At 37.1% G+C, this 27,775-nt stretch overlaps 1 pseudogene; it reads left to right on the top strand.

The window, feature by feature from the left end:
- LOC140514769 (stAR-related lipid transfer protein 7, mitochondrial pseudogene) overlaps positions 1 to 27,494 on the top strand; it is a 35,650-nt pseudogene extending 8,156 nt beyond the window's left edge.
- Positions 27,495 to 27,775: the final 281 nt, after the last annotated feature.

Genomic DNA, 27,775 nt, shown 5'->3' with positions numbered 1-27,775 from the left:
AACTCATTATATGAGACAAAGGTGAAGACAGTGGTAGAAGGCATCTGGGAGATGTGAATTGAGAGGAGATGAGAAGAATTTTTAGGCAAATGGACTCATATTTTTTTCAGTAAAATATGAGGCAATGTTCTCAGTTGAGAGGATGGGAGGTGGAGGAGCCATGGAATGTCTGTTTGAGGAGGAATAAAATGGTTTGGAAAGGCTGCTGTGGTGTGTGGGACAGTAAACAAATGCAATAATGTGTCAATTAGGCATAGAAGGATTTCTTTTCTGCAGTGAAGACCTAGTCAAGATTACATAACAATAATCTTTCATGGATCCAGTCACCAGTTTGGCAATGTTTTTCCAGTTTAGTTTGGCAGCATGTGAAGAGGGAAAAAAGAATTGATTGTGAGAGTATGAGGTTTGGCATAACAAAATCAGTGATAGGATAAAGGATAGGGGATTCAATAGCAGAAGACAGTATAGAGTTGAACTGCTTAACCACAGGGTCATGAGAGAGAACTGTTGCCAGTGTAGCAGTAATGACTTGGGAAATTACTAACGTGTCAAAGGTCTGGAGGTTATTGAAGAAAAAGGTTTTGGTTTGCAAGGGAAAGGAAGAGGTAGAATGACAACAGATTGTAATCTTGAGAAGGGAATTTCAGCTTGTAAATACTGAAGCAGAACATTTGTGGGTATTAACAAGATGGCCATCTCTGTATGTAGTTGAGTTGGGGTGGAGGAGTAAATCGTAGGAAATGAGGGAGTTGAGGTTCCTTAGTAAGAGAGCAGATGTGAGGGAGGAAAGACTGTGAGTCAGGCACTCAACTCATTGAGGAAAGAAAGAGGAGGTCAGTAGACAGATGAGGTCTTGATATCACCTTAGAGACCAAAGGACTTGCGCTACACTCTGAGGGAATAATTACAAGCCAAAACTTGAGTTTTTAAAGACAAACAAATAAAAATATGCAAAAAATGCTCAAGGAATTCTTTACAACAGCAGAGTGAACAAGACCAAGGGAGCACCTTGTAAGATAACAACTGCTCCACAAATTTGAGCACATTGGGCCTCTCATTTTTTTTCTTTACTGCATATGGTTGTGAATATGCAAGGTTGCCAATGCAAAAATGAAAATGAGTTATTAGTAAAATCGCAGAGATGCTTGTAGTCATGAAAGTTAAATGCATGAGTGTTGAGGACTGACCATAGTTTCCAGTTATGTCGTGGCAGGCATATACTAAAATATTTTACACCACTTGCAGTTATTTTAAATAGAACTTCTTTTTCTATCTCTTCCTGCTAAGTTTTGTTGGTAATATGTAGAAATGCTGATGGTTTATGTTGGTTCATTTTATATCATGCATCTTGGCTAACATGGTTAATTATTTCTACTAGTTCTGAAGTTGATTCTCTAAGGTTCCCTAGGTATAACATTGTATTGTCTGCAAAGAGTGATGATTTGGTTTCCATATTGCTTATTCTTATTCTTTTCAGTTCTTTTCCTTGTCTTGTTGCTAAAGCTAGCATTTTTAATACAATATTGAATGATAGTGGTGAATGGACATCATTGCTTCACCCCTAATCTTACTGGGAAGGTATCTAGTTTATCCACATGACAGATAATACTGACTTTTCATTTTAGATAGAACAGAGCTAAGTCAACCCCAGGACCTCCCCCCCCCCCCCTTATTTAACTCATTTTAATGCCCACTGAAGACACTATGTCTCTGAAGAGATATGTTTCTTCTTCCCTATTAGGTTGCTAACGCTACATGGTTATATAGCTGTTTCCAATTGCTCACATAAATTTTTCTGGACTATTGAATTTATATTTTAAAGTTCCTACTCAGCTCTGATCTTTTCATTAGAAATGCTTGAAAACTTTCATAGATTCATTCCCTCCCTGCTCCCTCTATCCTTCCCCCAACCTTTTTTTTTTTTTTTCAACATTTCAGGATAAGTTATTTTTAGTTGTATGCCTATCTCTTTCGCCTTTTGGAATACCACATTCTAAAATCTTCCATGGTTTTTCGAAAAAGCTTCCAGCCTTTGTATGATCCCAGCTATGGTTCCTTCATATTTGATTTGTTTCCTTCTTGATGGTACAGTACTTTGTCTTTAATATGGGAGCTCTATATTTTGGCTATGACTTTACTGCATTATTTCGTTTTAGGGATATCCATGGATTCTTTCAGTCTTTATTTTATTCTGCTATTCTAATAGTTCTGGACAGTTTTAATTTATGATTTCTTGAAATATAGTGTCCAAACATTTTTGTTATTTTTTCTTTATAATAGCCTGCAGGGTATTCAAAGATTCTTAAATTATCTCTCCTTGAGCTATTTTCCAAGTCAGCTGTTTTTGATATGACATATTCCACATTTTCTTCTATTTTTTCGATGTCTTGATTTTGTTCTACTATTTCTTGCTGTCTCATGGAGTCAGTGATTTCTGCTTATTTTAGTTCTAGTTTTCAGGGAGTCCATTTCTTGGATAAAGTTTACCACTTTCCTTTCTAAGTTACTGATTCTCCTTCCAAATCTTTCCTTAAGAGCTTTTATTTTATTTTGGGGTCTCATTTCATTTATCCTACTACATCCATGTAAGTCTTTATAGGAATTTTTTTCTATGAGTTTCAGCTTTAGTTTTATGGAGTTAGAATTGCAATAATTTATTTTATGCTGATTGTTGTTTTCTTTGGTTTATTCATCTTTGCAGGTTTAGTTGCTGAATTGATTGGGGCTGTGTTGAGGAAAGGCTCTGTCTCTTACTCCACTTTTTGGTGGGGTGCTCTGCTCTGCTTGGTCTCATGCTGGGTCCCCTGGATTCTTCATTCACCTCCACCTTGTGGCATTAGGCCCTCCTATCCTGGATCTTTCAGGTTATTTTACCCCCTGGCTACCTAGACTGACCCTGTCTATATGTTCTGGTGGCTATTGTTTTCAAGACTTCTAGGGTCTTCATTCAAGAGGTTTCTAACCAGCTTGGGGCTTTCTGTTGGGGAGGGGGGAGGGCCCTTTGCTTTTATTACCCACAGAGTAAGAGCCATGTAGTCTACACATACTGGTCAACAAAGGAGGTTCTGTTTGTTTGCCTGTAAGGGTACTGACTTTGTTAGCAGCCCTTTTGCTTCTGGGTGACTGTGGATTTCTTTGGATTCTTTGGATTTCTCATTAGAGTTCTCGATCATTATTTAAACTGGTAAGAATTTCAGGTTTTTCCTGCTGCAGGTCTGCGGGAACTGGATAGTCTGCCTGCAATTAGGCAACCACGGAGCCATCTTGGTCTAAAATCCCAATATTGAGCTAATTTAAAATAACAACACCAAAGAGTTTACAGGCTAGTGGGATCATTCCAACTTCTTTTAGGTCTAGAAAGGATTTCTCTTGCACAAGAGAAAAAAGCACACAGCTATATTCATAACAGATATGAAATCATTAGTTCCAGTGAGCAATATTAATTTATTATAAATAATTTTTCTTCAACTCTAGTGGAAATAACAAAAAGTTGATTTTACTTAAAACTCAAGTTGATACAAATATGTGCAATTCATTATTTATCAGATATATTTGCTTATATTTAGAGATGTCAAAAATAAAATCCTAAAGGAACAAAAGGCATGGTTTTGTTTGTTTGTTTGTTTGTTTTTTACTGATCTTCATCTCCAGCCACAGACAAACTGCTTCATTCTAACAAGGTCTTTTGATTTTAATTTTTTTTATAACTTTTCACAACCAAAACTCTCCAGGAATTTTCCAGTTACGTTTTCTAAATGACCGTACAAGATAGAGTCTTTTAACTTCCAAAAATCACTTGTAACTAATCTTTGAAGAGGAAAACAGAGCTCTAAGCTGGGACAGGTAAGGTGGCTATATGAGTTACAAAGACCGTCTCTGCTTAGTCACCTAACATAACTGACTTCACTAAATAAAACCATTTTTCCCCAACATTAAAAATAAAATTTGAAACTTTTACTGGAAAAGTTCTGCAGTGTTTTTACATCAGAAGCTGTAGAAAATATGATAAATTTCATGTGAAGGACGGAAAAGACAGCTAGGTGACTGTTGTAGATAGAATGCCAGCCTTGGAATCAGGAGGACCTGAGTTCAAATCCAGCCTCAGACACTTAAAGCTAGCAATGTGACCCTGGACAAGTCACTTAACCCTGTTTGTCTAAGATTTTCATCTGTAAAATGAGCTGGAGAGAAAAACGGCAAGTAACTCCAGTATTTTTGCCAAGAAAATCCCAAATGGGATCATGAAGTGTTGGACATGACTAAATGCCTAAAGAACAACAAAAAGGAAGGGAATATCTTTATTCTTTCCTCTAGCAATCTTTTTTTTTTTAACTAAGGGCAAAAAATTCTTTATAAAGAGTGGTTAAAAATAATTTTTTTCAGACAACTTACATAATTGTTCCCTAACTTTCTGAGACATGGAAAAAGCTCACATTTTAGCCAGATGGAATGTCAAAGTTTGTGAATACTGCCAATAAACAAATGCCTAAGCACTTTTTCCTGCAACAGGATTCTCAGGATAGGCACTGATTTTTCCAATTCTTTCTAGAGAGTCTGACTGACCAGAATTTCTGTTTCCATAAAAGAAGCCATATCCCTCACAACTGTTGCTGCAATCCCTGAAATCAGCTGGCCTACATTATACCAGTGACCTGTCACTTGGCAGAAGACAGAAAGACATCAGAAAGACTTTCTCATACAGATATGAAATAAACTCCTGATTCCCAGACATTAGTTATTTAACACAGACCCAAAATTTATCCTTATCCAAAACATTTCCTTTGAAAGGTAAATCTTATGCAATTTTATAGCGTATGCATGATTTTCTTTAAGTAAACACCATATAAAAATCCTAATTTATACAAAAAAAGTAAAAGGGAGAGGCAGCATGAAATTGTGGAAATTACATTCATTGAACTTAGACTTCAGACCTTCATTTTAGTCCCGGGGCTCTTTAATTTTTGTGTATGTGACCCTGAGCAAGTCACTTACTTACACACATACACAAAAACACAACTACACATCAATTATGTTGTGTATATATATATATATGTATATATATATATATACATATATATATATATATATATATATACATACATATATATGGCTTTCTTTGTACCCTCACAGCTTGGCACAGTGCATGACACACATGACGTGCTTAATGAATGCTTATTAACTGACTGCCCTTTGAAGATGTGGGCACAATATTATAACCATCATTAAAATATGGAAGATCCATGTCCTCTTTCACAAAATACATTTTCACAAAAGGACTATTCCCATACAAATACTAGAAAAGTACTAGAAATGAAGGGGAAGAAGAGAAATGATACCTTCACATTCTGTTACAAAATTACAAGGCAGAATTTTTCTCTAATCCATAATGATGGGGAAAAAATCTTCTCCTTGATGACTATATCTCAATGTATATTAATAAGAGAAGAGAATAAATATTGAGAACGAACATAAATAAATTAGGGGATAATGACATGCTAAAATGGGTACTATAAATAAATTTAAACTTGTTAAAGATAAATATGGAATTTTAATTTCAACTCACCACATTTATGAAGTACCAAATCTCTCTAAACCATACTGTTAAGCACTGCATTTATAAATATTTCATCCCGAACTTTCCAAAATAGTTACCACTTAAGTTAGGAAATATTTATAAAATATCAAAGTAAGCCAACCAAAATATACTAAGGAAAAATATAAGAATATACAGTGAGTGGATTTTTTTTTTACAAATATGAATTGTGGTAATGTGAAAGTGCTAAATTATCAAAATATTAAATAAGGGGTGGATAAATAAAAAGAAATTTAATAACACAATGGTACATGATAATGACTCTAGTCTATCGTCTGTTTCAAGGTTAAGCCCTAATTATTTGATTCTAAGACGACTGTAATAACCTCTAACTCCTCTTTATGCCTTTGTTCCTTCCATTTATAATTTTTCCAGTTCCCAGATTAATTTTCCTTATACATAGATATGCTCCACTCAAATACTATCCTAATGCCTCATTCAGTGGTTGAGTTGACTAGCTAAAAGACTATCTCAGAGAAGCAAATGCTCTGGCAGGTCCTTCTGCATTGAGTATACTTGGTATTGTTTGCTGTACAAGGACAAACTCTCGTTTAATGAGTTCCTATTATGTGTCAGATACTATTAAATGCTGGATATAGGAAGATAAAAGTGAAACATTCCATGCCTTCAAGGAGTTTACATTCTATAGGGGCAGAAATTGCATGTATATAGATAAGTTAACAGAAGAAATATAAAATTAATTTGGCACAGAAAAGCTAAAAAATAAGGTGGGGTGCATGGGGAGCAAGGCAAAAGGGAGATGAGGGAAGGCTATAGAATGGTTTGTAAATTATTTGGGACAAATTATAATTTTGATATAGTTTCAATTTGTGACAGCAGTGACCATGTCTGAAATGGATCAGAAACCATATTAAGTTAGTTCTTTCACGTTTAGTCAATTCTCTCAGTTGAGTGCTGGCTTTTGTGTGATATAAATGTTTCATTGCCCTCCACTATTATGTTTTTTAATTCTCTGGCTTTTAATAATATATATTACTCAAAGAAAATGATACAAGTTGAAGCTCTTAAAGAGAACACTTTAATGATTGTTAAAGATGGAGCAGCAGTTCAAGGTGTGAGGAAGTCAAGCAATTCAAGAACTATTCAAAGCCCATAATGAAAAAGGAAGTGCAGCTAGGTAGTGCAGTGAATAGAGCACCAGTGCAGAGTCAGGAGGACCTGAGTTCAAATCTCACTTCAGACACTTAACATTCACTAGCTGTGTGACCTTGGACAAGTCACTTAACCCCAATTGCCTCATCCTGGGTCATCTCCAGTCATCCTGATGAATATCTGGTCACTGGATTCAGATGTCTCTGGAGGAGAAGTGAGGCTGGTGATCTGCACAGCCCTCCCTCACTCAAAAAAAAAAAGTCAAGTGCAAGTCATGTCATTATTTCTCTGATGACATGGTTTTTTTCAGCAACGAAGGAGGAACACACACACACAATGAAAAAGGATCAGTCACACCAAAAGAGAAAAGGAAAGTTTAGTTTAAAATGAAAAACTGCCAAGAACAGATAAACTATTACAGTGAAACTCCTTAATTAATACTTGAAAGCCAAGAAATGGCTTCCAGAGGAAGGTAGATGCTGGAGAGGTTGTTACTAGTATAGCATATACATACATATATACACACATATATACATACATATATGTATATATACACACACATATATTTGTGTGTATATATGTATGTGTGTATATATACATTATATGTCTATGTGTGTGTGTATATATATGTATATATATATGTGTATATATATATATATATATATATATATATATATATATATATATATATATATATATATATGAAATTTGCTCCCTAATATGGCACAGGCTACTTAAAATTGGAAGAACAGTTGATAAAACAAAACCAAAAAGATCTGCTAAACATTGTTGGGTGAAAATACTTGGAGACAAGACAAAAACCAGAAGGTAATGAAATATTGGAAAAAAGTATTTCTTACTGGAAAAATTCCTTTTTACATTCAATGTTGTCCCAAAATCTTCACCATAAGTAGTCTATATATGGGCACTTCCATCAAATTGTCAAACATCAGCCCCAAAAGGAGTTTTAGGAATTTCTTATATTTAGTAGGGCTATAAATCCTGTTCCCTTAAGGAAATGATGAATTCTGATAAATATATTGATAAATATATATATATGTATATATGTATATATATGCATATATATTTGTGTATATATATATATATATGTATGTATATATATACATATATATATGTATATATATATATAAAAGGAAAATTTTTCTGGGATTAGAAAAATTTTCAAATGTAGTATATAATATTTTAACAGTTTTAATAAACATTTATTAATTGAGTAATTGCACTTCACTTTGCATCTGCTGCCTTGCATAGTTTCAACTCCACAGAACAAGATGTCCCTAAATTGGATAGTCTCTTGTGCCCCCATTTCCATCTACTTTCCCACCTCCTTTTGTGTAATGTCTCCCCATTCAGACTGTAACCTCCTTAAGGATGGAGTTTGTTTTTCATTTTAATAATTGTACCCCCTAGCACTTAGGACAAGGCCTGGCATATCTAGGGGCATAGTAAATGTTTATTCCATTAGATTGGATTAATTGACTATACATTACAAAAGGTAGAGACATTTATCTAAGAGGAGATAAACATGCTTCAATGATTTGTGAATTAATTTGATTTAAATACCATTTAAAGATCATATGTAAGATCATACACTATGACCAGCTGGGATTTATATCAGAAATGCAGGGATGGTTCAATATTAGGAAAACAACAAGCATATTGACTACATCAATAACAAAATGACGAAAATCACATGTTTATATCAATAGAGGCAGAAAAAGCTTTGGACAAAATACTGCATCTATTCCTTTAAAAACACCAGAAAGCATAGAAATAAATGGAGCTTTTCTTAAAAAGGTAAGTAGTATCCATCTAAAACCAAGAATAAGCTAGAAGTCTTTCCAATAACATCAGGGATAAAGCAAGGATGTCCATTATCATCACTATTGTTCAATACTGTATTAGAAAAAAATTGAAGGAATAAAAATAGGCAATGAGGAAACAAAACTATCACTCTTTGCAGATAATATGATGGTATACTTAGAGAACTCTAGACGATCAACTAAAAAACTAGCTGAAACAATTAACAACTTTAGTGAGTTTTATGATATAAAATCAACCCAAATCAGTATTTCTATATATTACTAATAAAACCCATCAAGAAGAGATAGAAAGAGAAATTCTATTTAAAATAACTGCAGATATTAGAAAATACTTGAGTTTATCTTCTAAGACAAACCAAGGGATTTTCTGAACAAAATTACAAAATTCTTATCACACAAATAAACATAGATCCAAGGAATTGGAGAAATATTAATTGCTCACAGGCATGCTGAATGAATATAATAAAAATATTCTACATAATTAATTTACTTATTCTGTGCCATACCAATCAAACTCCCAGAGAATTATTTTATAGAGCTAGAAAAAAATGGCAAAATTCATTTTGGCAAAAAGGTCAAGAATATCAAGGGAATCAAAGAACAAAATCTGAAAGAGGCTGGCCTCCCAGTACCAGATTTTAAACTACATTACAAAGCAGTAATTATCAAAACAGTCCTATATTGACTAAGAAATAGGGGGATGGATCAGTGGAATAGATTAGGTACACAACACATAGTAATAAGTGAGCATATTAATCTAGTGTTCAATAAACTCATAGATCCAAGCTTTTGGAGGAGGAACTCACCATTTGGCAAAAATTGCTGGAAAAACTAGTAAGCAGTTTGACAGAAACTAGTTATAAACCAACACCTTACACTATATACTAAAATGCTACATACTAAACACTAAATTCCTTACACTATATACCAAACTACTATATATGCTGATACTAAAATAAGTAAGGAGGTGAGAGTCATTGCATTGTAGAGTACATAGAGGGGAGTAAATTGTGAGAAGACTGGAAAAGTAGGGGCAGGTTTGAAAGCTAACAAGGATTTTATATTTTATCCCAGAGACAATAGAGAGCCACTGAGGTTTATTGAAAAGAAAAGTGATATGGTAAAACTAGCCCTTTAGGAAGATCTCTTTGATAGCCACGTGGAGGATGGACTGGAGTAGAGAGAAATTTGAGGCAGGGAAGCCAACCAGAAAGAACTTTAAAGTGACAAGAGCCTGTACCAGGGTGGTGGCAGCGTCAGAGACTAAGATAAACATGATGTAATCTCTCACATAATCTGAGTGCATCAGAAGAAGACCATAAAAAATAGAGAAAGGGCAGAGTGGACTACCTATCAGTCTCACTTCCATATTAACCAAAGGAAGACTGAACACCACACACATACACACACACACACACACACACATGCACGCACGCACGCACACACAAACATACTCATAAGAACTCTAGTTTAAAAACACATTAAACTTAATGATGAGTCACATAGACAGAGAAAGGAGGTTAAGAAGGAAGATAAATTCAGGGAGGGATTACTCATAAGAAAAACAAATTTTATTTTTGGAGGGAGGATTGTGAAGGCAGAAATAAAAGTAAAGAACATAAGATCAGGGACTAGTGAGTATAACAGAAGAAGAATAGTGGAACAGAAGTAAATTGTATTAAACATTGTTCCTTAGTATTGACAACAGGTCTATCTCAAGATTCTTTTCTTTTTATAGAGGGGATGAGGGGGGTGTAAAGAGAGGGGAAAGTATAAAAAGACATGATAGAGGGAAATACACTAAATCAATTGATCAATAGATAGATAATAGAATTTATGAAGTGATTGCCATGTGTCAGGTGCTTTATTAATCACTAGGGATACAAAAAATAAAAACAAGAAAGACAACCCCTATCCTCAGGTTGTTATGAGTGAAGACAATATATAAAGACTGGATGCTGGAAAGTGGGAGGGGAAAACCAGGAAGGGACACTGCAAAGAGAAGATAAAGTGGAATTGAAAGTCTGGGCCTTGGCAAGATATGACAAGACTCACATGCCCAAGGCTAGGGAGTTGTTGTTGTTGTGTTCGTCCTTTGTTGCCGAAGAAGACCATGCCACCATAGAAATGATGACACTGGTATGGAAGAAGAGGAGATGGTCTCACAGAGAAAGTGTGGTGAGGAGATAGCTGGAAGTATCACGGAGCCTCCTATCTCACTAAGATAAAGCAAAAATTCACCTATAAGAGGTAGGGGACCCACTGGCAGAATTCATGGTTTTAGTGGAGAGGAGGTAGTTGTGATGGAGCAAGTAGAGTAAGCCCTTTGAATGTGAATAGGATGAATGTATCCTATGCTTTCATAGAGGTGGGTAGCAAAATGCTTTAGAAAGTAGAATTCTGATATAATCAAATAGATTAATCAATAATGCAATTATAATGTATTAGAGTTTAAAAAAAAACAACCCAAGTACTATATTGTATTATGATATGAGAATCAGATTCATTATGTTGTACATCATAGATGGTTCATATTTAAATAATAATAATAGCTCATTTATCTTTCAAACAACAAAAAAAAAAGAGAGCTGGTTTGTGAGAAACCTAACACAGGGAAGGCTTGGGGATGTATTGCCCTCTGCATTGTTATTGTGTATAGATTTGTTACTACGAGGGATTCGGCTTTCTGGTATCTGAATAAATGTTTTGGTTCTGTCTTCCAAAAAAAAAAGAAAGTAGAATCCTACAATATGTTTATAAGAAACGTACTTGAAACCCCAAAATTTATAGAGTTAAAATAAGGGACTGGAATAAAATCTACTAAGTTTAAGTGGAACTCAAAAAATAGGAATGGCAATCATGATCTCAGTAAGGCAATAGCAAAAATAAACTTGATAAAAAGAAATACAAAGGGAAGCTATATTATGCTTGAAGGAACCTTACCAGTGAATTAACATTGATAATATATATATATGTATATGTATATGTATATATAATATATATATATATATATGTATATGCACCAAATGGCATAGCATCTAAATACTTAAAGGAAGATTCAAATAAATTAAAGGAAGAAACAATGATAATGGGCAAACTCAGTGAACTATTGTTAGACCTAGAAATTAAGGAAGAAAAAAGTTAAAAACTTGGAAAAAATTTTAAAATAGCCAGTTATGATAGACTTATGGTGATTTCAAAAGGGGAACAGAAAGGAGAATATTTATTTGTGAGCACTGTTAAAAATTCCCATGTGTTAGAGCATAAAACATACATAAAACAAACAAATGCAGAAAAGCAGAAATATTAAGCACATCCTTTACTAACCATAACACAACAAAAATTATATTCAACAAAAATAATACATTGAAGACTAGATAACTTAATCCTTATTCATAGATCAAGAAACAAATAAATAATATAGAAAACTTTATTAAAGAAAATGAAAACACTATTGATTAGAGAAATGCAAATTAAAACAGCTCGAGGTACCACTTCATACCTGTAAGATTGGCTAATTGATAGAACAGGGAAATGACAAATGTTGGAGAGGATGTGGGAAAATTAGAAGCCCAATGCATTGCTGGTGGAGTTGTGAACTGATCCAACCATTTTGGAGAGCAATTTGGAACTATGGCCAAAAAACCCATAAAATTGTGCATACACTTTGATCCAGCGATACCACTACTAGATCTGTATCCCAAAGAGATCACAAAAAAAGGAAAAGGATGCACATGTATAAAAATATTTATAGCAATTCTTTTTGTGGTGGTAAAGAACTGGAAACTGAGGGGAGGAATGGCTGAATAAATTGTGGCGTATGATTGTGATGGGATACTATAGTCCTGTAAAAAGTGATGAGCAGGCAGATTTCAGAAAAACCTGGAAAGACTTGCATGAACTGATGCTGAGTGAAGTGAGCAGAACCAGGAGAACATTGTGTACAGTAACAGCAACAGCGTATGATGATCATCTTTGAAAGACTTAGCTTTTCTCAGCAATACAATGATCCAAGACAATTCCAAAACTCTCATGATGGAAAATGTTATCCACATTCAGAGAAAGAACTATGGAGTCTGAATGCAGATCGAAGTATGCTGTTTTCATTTTTGTTGTTGTTTTTTTCTTTCTCATGGTTTTTCCTTTTTGTTCTGATTCTTCTTTCACAACATGACTAATGTGGAAATATGTTTAATATTAATAAACATATGTTTAATATGATTGTACATGTATAGCAAATATCAGATTGCCTGCCATCTTGAGGTGAGGAGGGGGAAAGAGAAAAAAATGTAGAACTCAAAATCTTCTAAAAGTGAATGTTGAAAACTATCTTTAAATGTAATTGGAAAAAATAAAATACTATTAAGTGGGAGATAAAAGAAAATGAAAACGTACCAAAAATAACTAAAAAAAAGTGAAAACATATCAATGAATCAGGCATGAAACTAAAAAAATTAGAAAACAAATTTAAAAACCCAGCTAAATACTAAAATATAAATTCTGAAATTCTGGGTTATAATTGAGACTAGACTTTAAAAAAAATGAACTGTTCCTTTTTCATTTTTTTTTTGGTATGCATGATACCCAGTATAATAAAGGTGTAGTTAAGGCTTAAATTACTAGGTTGGGAAGCCCAGGTACAACACAGCTGGTGGTCCTAAAAACAGTTAACTTCATTTTTTCTTAAAGACCCAGAGCACACTCATATATTTCTCTCCTTGATGAATGGCCACAGACAGTCTACTCTCTCATTTACTTTGTGACTCTGCTTTGCTCGTGGAGCACAGTGCCTTCTTTGATGTGGGCATGCCATGCTGGGTGGTCCTATGCCAATGTCTCCCATGTTTTACAACTGGTACTAAGGTTCTTTACAGAGACCTTGAGAGTATCTTTGTACCGCTTCTTCTGACCACCATGTGAGTCTTGCCTTATGCAAGTTCTCTGTAAAATAATCTTTTTGGTAAGCATGTGTTTGGCATTCAGGCTATTTTAGCCAGCCCATCAGAGCTGCAATCTCTGCAGAAGGGTCTGAATGCTTGATGGTTCAGCTCTAGAAAGGACTTCAGTATCCAGGGCTTATCTTGCCAGGTAATTGTCAGAATCTTCCTAAGACAATTCAAATAGAAGCAGTTCATTTTCTTGGTATGGTGCTGATATATTGTCCAGGTTTTACAGAAATACAACAGAGAAGTCAGCACAACAGTTCTGTAGATATTCAGTTTGGTATGCAGCCTAATACTTATTTTCTCCCACACTTTGTTTTGGATCCTCCCAAATGCTGAGCTAACTCTGGCAATGTGTGCATCAACCTCATTGTCTACACATACATCCCTGGAAAGTATACTGCCACGGTAATATAACTTATGCGCAGCATTCAAAATTCCTCCACTTACTATGACCAATGATTCCATGCATGGATGGTGTGGTGTTGGCTAGTTAAGAACTTCTACTTTCTTGGTGTTGTTAGAACAAAATTAGCACAAGCTGCAGAGAATTGATCCATAACTGCTTCCTCTCAGCCTCAGAAGCTGCATTGAGTGGGCATCCATTGTGGACAAAAAGTTATTCACCAACTCTCTCTCTATCTGCTTTATCTTGCTTATAGCCTTTTAAAGTTAAATAATTTACCATCAGTGTGAGAACTGACCTTGAGGCTGTTTTCATCCTAATTGAAGATGTCTGGCAATTTTGAAGAAAAAGTCCTGCTAAAAAGCATGGGAAAAAGCATACAGCTCTGCTTTACTTCACCAGTGACTGGGAAAGTGTGAGAGCACTGTCCTTCATCCAGAACTTGTGCCAGCATGCTGTCACAAAATCTGTATACAATACTGACAGATTTCTCTTGGTAACCAAATTTCACCATGATCTTCACATGCTTTCATGAGTGACAACATCAAAGGCTTTAGTCAATTTGGTGAACATTGTGTCTAGACCTCTGAACACTCTGTGTTCCTGGCATTTCTCCTGGAGTTGACAGGCAGCAAACATCACGTTGACCATTCCTTGGTGCTTTCTGAAGCCACATTGGCTGTTGGACAAATGACCATCTTCCAGGTAAATAGTAAAATAACGAAATAGATAAATCATTAAGTAGTGGAAGATTGGCATCTTGATTTGCACATAAATTGGATTTAAGTGAGGCAAAGCTGTGCAAAGTTGTCAGAGTCACTCTTTCTTCAGGCCCAATAGAACAAAATCTAATAGCAAGACAAAAGTTAGGATGGCTGGGGCACGTGCACTCAGACTTAGAATTCTGAGTACTTATTTTTTCTAAAACAACTAACATGAGCAAGGTTGTGTCTGTGTGAGACAAATGAGAGATATGTGGATGTGTGAGTTACAGATCTCGCTGTCTTGAAGTTTACTATAAACTATTAAGGGGGAAAGATACATATATACAAATAAATATGATAAGGGTGAAAATATGATAAGTGCAAAGGAGTGATTAAAGGAAAGTACTAAACATTTGAGAAGGAGCTCAATATGAACTTGAGGCTAGATGTGCTTTATGGAGGAGGTGGAACCCAAAGTGATTCTTGAAAGGATGGAGAAATTCAACTATTAGAATGGGGTGAAACTGGGGGAGGGAGTATTTTAGACCCAAAGGATATTTTAAGCAGAGATACAGAGATGGGAGAAGACTGACCAACGGAGGAGGAAAGAAAGTAGTACGATGCCTTGCACATGGTTAGCTGTCCTTTGTTCTTGAGGGTCAAAATGACATCACTATGTTGAGCTCAAGGTACAGTGTGTCTGACTGTGGCTGATAAACAGTCTGCACATGCCTTGCACAAAGTATGGAATGGCATACACCCTTACTGTGTGCCAAGCAGTGTGTTAAGCATTCAGAATACACATAGAAGAATGAAAGAAGGAGCTCATGGAAGATGGAAAGCCATGGTGGCTTTTAGCATTTGGAGGGCAAAGAAGCCAGGACAAATTATAAGCAGAAGCAGACTTTGAGTAACAATGGCAGGTCTCATCAATGACTATTAGAAAGGGGGTAGCTGGGGAAAGAAATAGTGGGCCAGAGGATGACAGTGGAGTAGGACTCTGGGTTAACTCAGGCAGGGTTGAGGATAGAGTGATCAAAATCTAGCCTAAGGGCAGTAAGGTGGCACAATGGAGAGAGAGCACTAGCCTGAGTTCAAACCCAGCCTTAATCACTTAGTAGCTGTGTGACCCTGGAAAAGTCACTTAACCCCAACTGCCTCCCCTCAAAATAAATGTGTTTTTTAAAAAAAGAATGTAGCCCAGTGGGAGCTGAGTAATGGGAAGCAGAATGGGAAATGGAAAGGTAGTCAATGAATAAATGTGTGTTGAATTGAATGACTCTTTGGAACATGTGCTACATAAAGAGGAGTAATATGAAAGAAATCTGAAACGATTATTTGGAGACAGAATGTGGAAGGACAGGATATGAATGCTAAGACAAAGAGTTTATACTTTATTTGGTAGACCGTGAGGAATGACTAAAGTTTTCAGTGTAAAGAAGTGATCAGCCTAGAGTAGTGTGGTTGGTACATCACACAATGACTAACTGTGAGGGATGGATTAGAAGGCTGGAGACAGAACGACTGGCTCAATTCCATGAAGTTTAATTAAGGGCTAATTATATGCAAAGCTTTGGGTCAGGTGCTGAAGATGATAGACTGGAAGAGATAATGGCCTAAGCTGTGATTGTGTAAGTAGGAGTATGAGGGAAAAAAGAGATCCAAGAGATATTTCAGCTAGAATTGGTAGGACTTAGCAAACTGTTTGGATGTGGAAGGTGAAGACTGAAAAGTCAGACTAGGATAATGGCAATACCATCCCCAAAATAAATTGTAGCAGAGTAGGGTGGGCAGGATTTGGAGGAAAAGTGAGTTCAGTGGAGGGCAAGATGGGGGGGTATGGTTCAGAGTACCCTCTGTGGGCACATTCCACTGGGCAATAACACAAACAAAAAAGAAAAGTGGTAAATACCAAATGTAAACAAAACAAAACAAAAACAATCCTTAACAAATCAGATGACTTTAATCTAATACAAATGACACTTCCAGGATCATCATCATGAAATTAAAAGCTGTTACTACCCGCATGACTAAATTGGCAACAATTTAAGGTGAAATTTTTGGAGTTTTGCATTAATTTTATTGATAAGCACAGCCATTTTAATCCCATAATTTAGATCTTTATCCTCTCTGCAAACAGAATAGGATTTAGCTTGGGAGTTTTATGAGCTATCCAGATATTGCCGAGGGCATAAAATGTTAACCCTAGAGTCAGGAGGAAACACAAGTTTGAATTCCATCTTAGGTACTTATCAGATATGTGACCCTGGGCAAGTCGCTTAAACTTTTTAAGTCTCAGTTTCTTCATCTGTCAAACAGAGCTTATAGAGCCTATATCACCACAGAGCTGTTATGAGGAGCAGTAACAATATGTTATAGGCTAGCATTTAGTACTTTCAACAGTTAATCACTTTTACCCATTATCACTGTCTTTTTGGATTCTGCAATCATATTCTGGGATGAGAATTCTTAAAACTACTCAGAGCATAATATGTGATATTAGACAGCATTGTCCAATAGATTCAGAGGGCTTGGGTTCAAATCTTCCCTTTGTCACTTATTACCTGTAGGGTGTATGGGGTGTTCAAGGGAGGACTAATACTTCTGGTGTGAGGGCTACTGAACCCTTTTCAGGATTCCTCATCCACTTTTGGTGTCCACCTGCCACTCAGCTCTCACCTGTGGCTCCAAGAAATTGCAGCACGTGCAATGGCTACACCCTAGTAAACCATCTTGGCCAAAAGGCTAAACAAGTTGAGGGTAAATAACAGGCATTAAACCCAGTGGTGAGTTTGGTGGGGTGTCTATCCCATGCATGTAAAGATTTCCCCACTGGCACTGGTAGATGTGAACTTTTATCTTTAAATGGGTAATGAGAGTGGCAGAAGCAAGCACTGTGGAATGCTTAGAGCTTGATCAGACACCAGACACAGGGTCATCCACTACATCCTGCACCATCGCCACTTGTTTTGACTTGTCTTGCCTCTGGACTCTGATGACTCTGGAATAGTGAGGCTGATGACTTTGCAGTCCTACTTCATTTAAATCCAATTTATGTGCAAGTCAAAAGGCATCATCCATATAATTTTAGTATTTTACTATTTCATTATTTTATGATTTTATTACTTCATAAATTTACAATTTTATCATATTATTTTACTATTCAACTATTTTTCTATTTCATTATTTATTATTTTATTATGTTACTACTTTACCATTTTACCACGTTATACTATTTCACCTACCTTGGAATCCTGTGGTAATGGCTGAATGACAAAGCAGCAGGTGTGGATACACTGGGAGCTGTAGTCACACAACCCTCCACACAGGTGGTCCATAGGATTGTCTTCCCACTGGACTAAAGTAGCAGTGAAATTTGGCAGCCTCATGAGTGTCTGAGCAGCCTTCTTCTTTTTTTGTGGGAGGCAAGGCATGCCGGGTTAAGTGACTTGCCCAAGGTCATACAACTAGTAGGTGTCAAGTGTCTGAGGGCAGATTTGAACTCAGGTCCTCCTGACTCAAGGGCTGGTGCTCTATTCACTGCACCACCTACCTGCCCCTGAGGAGTTCTTAAGGACCATACCACTTACCTTCTGGCATGAGGAAAGATGTCCTAAAATTGTGTGCTTCACTTACTGCAGAAGTTGGGGATCTCACCCTATGGTCTAAACACAAAAACATGTACAAAATCTTTCACGAAGATGATTTTGCTCGTCATTGGTACATGGGATATGAATACATTTATGGATGACAAGAAATCCAATAGACCAGAAAGATGAACAGCTCTTGTTCTGAGAGAACTCAGGAGATATTGTGTCCAAATATCAGGTCTGAAATGAAACAAGGCTGGTAAATAAAGGCTACCTGATTGAAGTCCCAGCTGGATACACGTTTTTCTGGAGTGGCTGCAGTGATGGGGAGTGCTGTCAAGCTGGTGTAGGTTTCGCAATCAAATCTAATCTAGTCAACAAGCTTGTGACCTTTGTAATGCTACCTGCAAACTGCCATGTTCTTGCTACCTGGAGAAGGAATTGAGATGCAAGGGCCCAACCTCTTTGCTGAGATGGATATATCTGAATTGTGTTAAAGTTACCTATAAAAGCTGGCCCCACCTTGATGCCTTCCTTGATCTTCCATGATCAGCCCATCAACATATTGCTACCTCGATGTACTTATAATAAACTCCTTTTAATTTTCTTTGTTCTAAGTTCTGCCTCATTAATCAGGGTGAAAAGCCCAAATGAAGAACTTTTCTTTCAAGAGAAGGAATTGAAAGGGGGCAATCTCGATGTGGTGGGAGGGGGTTCCCACATAAGAGTACTCTCATGAGGGGAAATTCTCCAGTGTGAGTGGAATCCTTAAAAGGTATAATCTGCAGCAATTTGCTGTTCACACTATTTCTAAAAGAGTATTATGACTCCATGAATATCTGCTTATCTCAGAAAAAGGGGAAACAGTACTCTCATAAGCAATAACATCCAGAAGAGTGGAAGGACATGCATCCAGAGATTTCTTGGCAAATGTAGAAGAAAATGATTATAGAGAAGAAAGGGGTGTGTAAGGAAATGTACCACATGATTAGAGAAACAAGGAAATTTCTAATGTTGGGTTGTTTTCTTTCTATCTCCTACAGGAATTGACCTTTCTAAATGTGAGCCACAACAGAACTCAAGGGTAAGGGAAAACATCTTTTTCAAAGAAGTAACATTGAAATTGTGGAGAGGAGAAAACTCAGAATAGCTGTGTTAGATCAGTGGTGTCAAACTGAAATAAAAATGAGGGTTGCTAATCTATATTTAAGGATTCCTGTAGTTTTAAAATGTAATGTTATCTGTGTTGCATTTTTATTTATTTTGTTAAATATTTCCCAATTATATTTTCACCTAGCTGAGGTCACTCTCAGGAATTCAGGTCATTTTTGATACCTCTGCTTTAGATATTTTAATTCCACGAAGAGCACAGAGACTAAAGAGGAAATAAATAATCATAATGGTCATGAATCAAAGAATAAATGTTGAGAATAGAAAAAAAGGGAAGAGAACTGACGAAGAAACTGAGATAAGGAAATCCCTGTTAGAAAGAGGAAGAGAAAATATAAAAAAAAACACAAAAGAAATTGAGGGAGAGAAGAGGAAGGAAGATTTGACTTAACTACTTAAAGGAGAAAAAATATGGGTAGAATTGGATAACTAGATAAGTGAGGGAAAAAAGGGTTAATAAACAGGAAGCATTCGATCCTCACAACACTGTGAGGTATATGTTATTATGATCATCCTCATTTTACTCTTAACGAAACTGAGGCAAACAGAGGTTAAGTGACTTGCTCAGTTGTTGTTGATGTGTTCATCCTTTGTTGCTGAAGAAGACCATGCCTTCAGAGAAATAATGGCATGACTTGCACTGGGACTTTGTTGTGAGTGAGCGAAGGCTGTGCAAGGTCACCAACCTCACTTTCTCCTCCTGAGCCATGTGGATCCAGTGACCTGATATTCCTCAGGATGACTGGAGATGGCCCAGGATGCAATTGGAGAAGTTGGACTTTTAGGTACTCAGAGTGAGGTGATGCCTATTTAGTGAATAGTCCTCTTTAAAAGGTAGTCTGGGTGATGGCCCTTTTAACAGAAAATTATAGATAAATTATAAATTATATTTACATAAATATAATTATAAATTATACATAGATAAGGAAATTATAAATAGATAAATCACTCTGGGAGGGGCAGGAGCCTCAGGATTGTTTGGAAAAGAAACTGTTACTAATGACATTCCCTCTAACCCAGGAGGGTCCGAAACCAGCCATGGAGTGGAGGTTGGGCAGGGATCCTTTGCTGTTCAATCTCTCAGTTACATAGTAAGTGGTGGAATTCATGGCTCTGCCTTCCAATCAGAGAGACAGGGAGTGGTAGTGAGGAGTACCAAAGTTGATAGGATCTTGAAGCAAGATCAGGTTTTCTCAATAATGAGCATTGTTGATTACCCTCTCTGCTTAGATCTCTCCAACATGTCTTCCTTGATAGATCTTCTCTTCTGTGTTTTTATGACATTCTCCTCCTCCTTCATTTCCTACCTGTCTGCTCCCTCTTCAGTCTCTTTTGCTCATTCTTCACCTCCTCCAAGAGCAGGTATTCCCTAATGTTCTGTCCTGCATCCTCTTCTCTCCATCTCTTCTCTCTCGTCACTATCACCCTGTCTGTGCTTTAGTTTCTTGCTTTGTCTCTCCTTATTAGGTGCCATAATTTTAACTATCATCTCTATGCAGATGATTCTGAGATAAGGAATCAACTGTTGTTCAGTCCTTTCAATTATGTTCACCTCTTCATGACTCCATTTGGGGTTTTCTTGGCAAAGATACTTGGAGTAGTTTGCCATTTCCTTCTCCAGCTCATTTTATAGATGAGGAAACTGAGGCACACAGGGTTAAGTGACTTGTCCAAGATCACATGGCTAGTGTCTGAGGCTGGATTTGAACCCAGGTCTTCCTTGACTCCAGGCCTAGCACTGTATACACTGGTCACCTAGCTGCCCACTGGAAATCAGGGAATGAAATTTGAAAAAATCAAATTGATTCTGTTCTGTAATTAATTTCACTTTGTATCACTACCAATATTTTGTGTAACTACATAAGCTATATTTCATTGCTAATCACTGTTCTATTCTTTGCATCAAGGAAATGTGTTATCCTTGAAGGATGCAGGTGGATGGTCTGTATTCTCTTCAACACTGGCTGTCCTTCAAGAAAGTTGTCTGTTATCATTGTGGCACTAACTAGTCATGCAAGTGGACACCACCAATGAGCTTTCTATAATGACAAGATAGAAGGAGGGGTTGCTATTAGCCCTGAATTCCAAATTTCCAGCCAGTCATATTGTCCCCTACATCTATGATGCTGCCTTGTTGTTTTTGGACACTCCTTTTGTCCATAAAAATAATCTGTCAGTCCTCATTAAGGATCTTTTGGCTTACTGAGGGGCTAAAGACCCCCTTTATTTGTAATTGCTAGCCTTACCAATAAACTGAATGTGCTCAGAGCTTTGTGCCCCAGTTTATCTTAATTTCAATTATGACAGGAGAAAGGACTGTCTTGCTGCAGTGTGGACCCATATTCTCACCTTAGGTTCAGATCTGTATCACCAATTGCCTATGTGACATTTCAAACTGGATGTCTTGAAGACATATTAAACTCAAGATGTTTAAAACTACACTTATTTTCCCCCTAAATCCTCCTCAGTTCCAGATTTCTCTATTTCTGGTGAAGGCACCATGATCCCACCGGTGTTTCAGTTCATTATCTCAGGATCAACTTTAACTCTTCACTCTCCCTCACCCCACATAGTCAATCAATTACCAATCCTTGCTTTCCCTGGAAGACCTCTTCTCTTTACCTATTAAGCCACCACCATAAATTCAGATTCTCATTACCTGTTGTCTATATTACTGAAACAGCATCCTCAATGGTCTCTTCACCCATCTTTCACCACTCCAATCCATCCTATATATTATGACCAAAATTATTTTCCATTAAGTGAAGATCTGACTCCTTTACAAAACCAACTGCAGTGGCTTCCTATTACTACTCTTGGATAAAATATTAACTTTTTACTTTTGGGGCAGCTAGGTGGTGCAGTGGATAGAGCATCAGTGCAGCAGTTAGGAGGAACTCATTTCAAATCTCACCTCAGACACTTGACATTCTCTAGCTGTGTGACCTTGGGCAAGTCACTTAACTCCAATTGCCTCATCTTGAGTCATCTCCAGTCATCCTGATGAATATCTGGTCTGTGAATTCAGATAGCTCCTGAGGAAAAGTGAGCCTGGTGACCTTGCACAGCCCTCCCTTACTTGAAACAAAGTCAAGTGCAAGTCATGTCATTATTTCTCTGATGCTATGGTCTTCTTTGACAACGAAGGATGAACACACACAACTTTCTACTTTTAAAGAGCTATATAATCTGGTCTCAAATTCTTTCTAGCTTCATCAGGTATCATTTCCTTTCATGCACTCTAGATTCAGTCAAATTGTCCTTCTCTTTGCTTCTCACAAAGAATACTCCATCTCCTTTTTCCATACCTTTGTACTGGCTACCCCTGTGACTCAAATATACTCTACTTCCATTTCATAGAGTCCTTCTTTTCCTTTTAAGCTGCAGTTCAGGTATCACCTTTTACATGAAACTTTTTTTGCTCCCATCAATTGTTAGGGCTCTTCCTTCCAAACTTACTTGTATTTAACAACTTTGTATATATTAGTGCTTGCTTTATGTTATATATGCTTCCATATGTACTTGTCACTTCTAGTAAACTTGTGAGAATGCATTATTTCATTTTTTGTACTTGTATCCCAATTGCCAAGCCCAGTGCCTGGGAAATATTTGTCACTTTATAAATAAGTGATGATTAATCGATTAATTGGTAAGTACCACAATACAGTTATAATTATAAACAATGAGGGAAATTTGAAGAAATTTAGATTCACATCTAAATGGAGACTAAATAATGTAGATCTAAAGTATGAGAAAGTAAAAATCAAATTATAGAAATAATAAATATTACAGAAAACAAAACTATGTTTACAAAATTTATACAGGTAAATATCACAACAAATAAAACAAGGTACAAATATTACCAAGTATGGCTAAAACAGGCTATATGGAAAAATTAGTATCTCTAGGCACTTATATCAAAAAAAGAGAAAAGCAAAGATGAGTGAAGTGAGTATGCCACAGCAAAAATCTATAAAACCTACAAATTTAGAACAAAAAAAGACATTTTAAAATTCAGAGCTAAAAATATAAAATACTATTGAGATGACAAAAGGAATGAAATATGTGAATGAAAAAGGCACTTATTAAGCCTTTTCAGCAGCTAATACATTATTTGCCTGCTATGACCCAGTGTTCATGATTTGAGATGCTACTGACATTTATGCCTGTAGAAATGAGCAAGACCCTTATCCTTTATTGTGTAGTGAAACTGCTTGTACAAACCCCATTTGGGGAAACTCCTTTCAAAAGTATTAAAACTATAGTTTCTTATAATTCTTTTAAAATGACCTTTTTACAAATTCATCATTTTTTTTCTTAACCTATAGGCACCTGGAGCCACCTTTTTCTTAGAATTTCTATATCTAATTAAGGCTCAGCTGAAATGCTATCTCCTATAGGAGGGCTTTCCTTATTCCCTCAGATGTTAGTGATTTTCCCCTCCAATCCATCTATCCCAAATTTGCTTTGAATATATTTTTTATTTACTTGTCTGTGTGCTCTGGATGGAAGCTCAATTCCATGTGGACAGTCTCGGGCGGGTAAAGGTGGGAACTTCTAAATCTTAGAGTTCTCATGAGGCCCCCCATAAACACCAGGGAATCGAGGAGTGAGACCGAGCAATCTCGTGTATTTCCGCCTCTTCCCGTGAGAAACGTGATGGGAGGAGCATCCCCCTCGAGACTGTCCCGGATCTGGGCACACCTATTGTTATCTAACAGGCACGGTATTCAGGTGCAAACTATGCGGCCAGAGAGCTTAATTAGGATCAGGAAAGCCTGAAGGCGCTCTTAAGCTCGGGAGGGGTCGTTACAGGACAGAAGGCTCCGTTTTTCCTCTCTTCGCTCTCCCCTCCCCCTCTCTCCCCACTTACACTTCTGCTTCCAATCTCTTATTATAAGATCTTTGCCTCCTTGGGAGATTCCTCGCTCCCTCCTAAGGAAGAATTCCCCCTGCACTTGTAACCAGGACCCTGAATAAAAGCCTAACCCTTGTTCGACTCTGTAAAGTCTCTTCTCTCATACGTTTATCTGGTTTGGCCAGCCGAAGACCTGCGGTACAGGTAAGGTAAGACTCGGGTAGCCCTCAGGCCTCTAGGCCTGGCATCTGTGTACATTTTTTCCCTTCCAGTAGAATTCCTTGAGGCAGGAACTATTTTTATTTTTGTCTTTGTATCTCCCACATAGAGCGTGTTCATCCTTCATTGCCAAAGAAGACCATGCCATCAGAGAAATGATGACATGACTTGCACTTGACTTTATTTTGAGTGAGGGATGACTGTGCAGGTCACCAGCCTCACTTCTCCTCCAGAGCCATCTGAATCCAGTGACCAGATATTCATCAGGATGACTGGAGATGACCCAAGATAAGGCAATTGGGATTAAGTGACTTGCCCAACATCACACAGCTAGTGAGTGTCAAGTGTCTGCGGTGAGATTTGAACTCAGGTCCTTCTGACTCCTGCACTGGTGCTCTATCCACTGCACCACCTAGCTGCCCATCCCACATAGTATAGTAAAATGCTTATTAAACTGATAAGACTTGGAAACTCATTGAGAAAGGGGCAGCAGGAAGGAATAAGGAATCATTGAGAATGTTTCCAAGGTTGTGAATCTGAGCAAATAGGATGGTGGTGTCTTCAATAGAAACAGAAAAATTACAAACTCATGGACTAACATAAAATGAGTTCCATTTTGGACATTTTGAGTTAGAGATTATTAAGATATCCAGGTGGAGATTTCCAGCTGGGAGCTGGTGATACAAGATCAGAACTCAGGAGAGGATGATGATGATGATGATGGCGATAGAAACAACAATCTTCTCCCTCATAATCCTCTATCCATGCAAGGTAGAGCAATAGCACAATGTTTACTCAGGAAAGTCAGTGAAGGTAACGTACAGTGAATACTCTGTGTGCCCTGAGACCAGTAAGGTAGCTAAGAAGGCTGGGCAAGAGCTTAAAACATCAGCCAATTAGACTCTGACAATACCACCCCAGTCTCTGTGCTTTAACTGTTCTTATGAAGCTAGAAAATAGAAAAGGTTATGTAGGGTTGTAGGCTGGCACTGTTTAGGACCATTCTTATGATCTTCACATGAAAGATAGTGAAGTAAAGAGAATTCATTCACATTCTGGTTCCATTACGAAACTGAAGTATCTTAACCTGTAGACTAGGACAGTCTCTGGGGGAGAAGTCATGATTGTTTTTCAGGCCTTTTTCACGTTTCTTGAATCCTCTATATTACCCACCAGTAAGGGTCTTCTCACTCTCTCCCCAAAGGAGAGATTTCCTCTCTTTCTCCCAGCCCATTTCCCCGAAGGACCTCTGCTCAGGAGATCAGTATATATATTCTGTTAGGACGTTCAAATAACAGTTCTTGTATAGCAGAGAGCTGGAGAAATATTTAGGCAACTTAACTAATGAAGTAGTTTGGAAGGTTGACTGTTTTCTCCTGGAAGCTTCACCTTTTTTTCTTTAATTATTTGGATTATCTTTTTGGTTCAATGTTACAGAGAAGGAATATGTTTTCTCCGCTAGAAGTTAAAATTCCACTGAATATCTTTGTAAGTCAAATGCTGAAACTGAGGAGGGATTGTGGGAACTTATCTGGAGAGCCTGTTTAGGAAAGAAGCTCCTGATGAGTCTTTGCTTTTTAAGTGACATGCTCACTCTGACAATTCTTTCTGTGGGAAGGAGTTGAGGGAAGCAGAGAGGTTATATCTGCTTAGCAGGAATTCTGTACTCACTGCAGAGGAGGTTCTCCCTCCCATGTTTATTCTTGTTGTATGTGCTCTACACAGTTTGCCATCCTTGCAGAAGGAGCTTGAGCTTGCGGAATTAGGTGAGCTCCCTGAAGGACAGGATACAGCAATTTCTGAGTTGGTTCCAGAAGGAAATTGAAAGAGACTCTAGGCAGAATAAGAGCCTGCTCATGCTTTTAGCTAACCAGTATAGATACATTACTGGGTTGAGGGTTGGCCATGCCAACTGATCAGCCATCTCTACAGCAATATCTACTTGGAAAGGACACACTGGAGCCTTTTCAGTAAACTTTGTTTCATAGCTACCATGAGAATACCTGCAAAACGCTGGCCGCTCTAACTGGAATCTTTGTGTGAGAAGAGGAGAGCATCACAGAAGAGTTAAAGAGATCTATTGATGAGATGAAAAGGATAGAGGAAATGTCTAGTATGTTCTAAAGTACTGAAATAGAGTGCCACCCCCTGAAATGAAACTCTAAGCCAAAGAAATAACTGATATAGACCCCCATAGAGTAGCCATTGGATATAGTGATAGATACGAAACACTTCAAACTTTGGAGGCATCTGATCAGTGGTACTCGTCTATTACAACACACAATTTTTGCATACCATGGTGACAGATAACAGGCAATTCTCCAATGTTCAGATGGATTCAGAATTTAGGGAGTAGTGGAAAGCTTTAGTAATCAAATCAGAAGTGAACAAGAGGGATATATGTGGTTCTGAGGTTCACTTCATTTTCCTTATTCAATGCACATGTACTTCTGGTGGTATAGTGTAGCTCAGAAAAACAATGTAATTGTATTAGTGTCCTATGAAGCAGAATGTCCCAATGTATCAGAATCTTTTGTATTTGTTTGTGTCTGATCATATGAATCCCAGATGTTTGTCAGTCCTCACAAATTATTTGATGAGAATGACTTCAGCTGTTTGTTGCCATAGTGAATTCTCAAATTCTCTCTCAAATAATTCTTATACTGTGTTTCCTTATAATTTTTGTCAGATGGATGGTCTCTAGTGGCATGTCATATTTCTTAGAGAAGTTGCATATGGCCACCTTGAAAATCAAGAAAAGGAGGTCAAAGTTAAGGGCAACATCTCAGCCAAAACTTTTAATGTTGGCAATGAGGCTAAGGCAGCCACTCAGAACACAGATTAAAAGACTGAGGGCAGGTATGGTCCTGTTCACATTGAGTATACTTAAAGGAAATTATACTGGGAGGAGAATTTTTTTCATACCTGCTTTGGACCTTAAATTTCCTGTTACAGAACAAGGAAAAACCCAGCATTTTAAAATAGATTTACTCAAAAAGGTAAGATAGCTTGATAACTGGAGTCTAATTCACTCATCCTTGACATTATTCAGTGCTTTTGCTGTCCTTTATCAGAGTATTTGGGAAGAATGAATCTCTTCTAGAAAACTGTTGTGTGCATGGACCAAAAACTTTAAATTCAGTGTTGTCCTGAGATAGTATGGGACAGATTTCTGAGGCCTCTGTATAAATGAAAATATTTCCTTATGCTCCTTTTATCATTTTCCTCATAACTGGATTTTACTTTGTATAATCAATTCTGCAGTAATTTGACTGTCACTAATTTCCTGAAGACTCTACCTAACAATTGGATGTTTCATCAATTTGGGGGAAAAG

Source organism: Notamacropus eugenii, chromosome 7 (genome assembly GCF_028372415.1).
Source record: "Notamacropus eugenii isolate mMacEug1 chromosome 7, mMacEug1.pri_v2, whole genome shotgun sequence".
Classification (NCBI taxonomy): domain Eukaryota; kingdom Metazoa; phylum Chordata; class Mammalia; order Diprotodontia; family Macropodidae; genus Notamacropus; species Notamacropus eugenii.
This window is presented reverse-complemented; position numbering and strand designations above follow the sequence as displayed.